At 51.5% G+C, this 650-nt stretch overlaps 1 pseudogene across 1 annotated transcript in view; it reads left to right on the forward strand.

The window, feature by feature from the left end:
* The first annotated feature begins 30 nt into the window (after positions 1-30).
* The window catches only part of LOC102885462, an 8283-nt pseudogene continuing 7663 nt past the window's right edge, over positions 31-650 (forward strand). Inside the window, exon 1 of the transcript XR_003043334.1 lies at positions 31-275. The product of XR_003043334.1 is annotated as a Fanconi anemia group B protein-like (transcript). The remainder of the gene's footprint in view (positions 276-650) is intronic.

Raw genomic sequence — 650 nt, forward strand, 5'->3', positions numbered from 1 at the left:
ACCCCGGCGCCCCGGACTGGGCCTCGGATACGTTTCCCCGCCCACCGGGATTCCACGTGGCCTCGGGCCGCCTCCAGACTCTCCCGAAAGGGCGCCCTCAAAGTAGTGAGGACGCCTCTCCCTCTCCCCCTCCTTCCCCATCACGCCCGGCTGGTGCCATCCCCGGCCGTGACGTCCTCCTGGCTTCATGGGTCTGGGTCTTTCTGGCTGGGTGGAAAGGGCATTTTCGAGAGTACACATGGACGAAGATCGGGTGATGATCATGTGGACAGAAGGTAACAAGTTACTGCCAGTTAGCCAGCTAAAATCTTGAAAACGGAGAGTCCTCAAGGACAGTCACTTCAGGGATGCTTCTTAACTTTGGAGGGTTTTGTGAAGTCTGGAGCTTTTTTTCTGTGGCGTTGGGGTGGGTTTTCCATTTAGTATTGGAGATAGTGTTGGTGTGCATCCCAGGGAACCTAATTTAACAGATATTTACTACACACCAGGAACCCACTCATATGTACAAGTACCTAGAGTACGCATTCCTTGTTCCCTGTCCTCAGTATAATCCAATAATCCTCTTAGTTAAAAAATATAAATGCAGTGAGGGCAGTAGCAACCTTGGTGCAAGAACTATTCCTCAGCTGAAACCACTTCTAGTAAAGCAC

The sequence above is a fragment of the Pteropus alecto genome, unplaced genomic scaffold, assembly GCF_000325575.1.
Source record: "Pteropus alecto unplaced genomic scaffold, ASM32557v1 scaffold57, whole genome shotgun sequence".
Taxonomy (NCBI): Eukaryota; Metazoa; Chordata; class Mammalia; order Chiroptera; family Pteropodidae; genus Pteropus; species Pteropus alecto.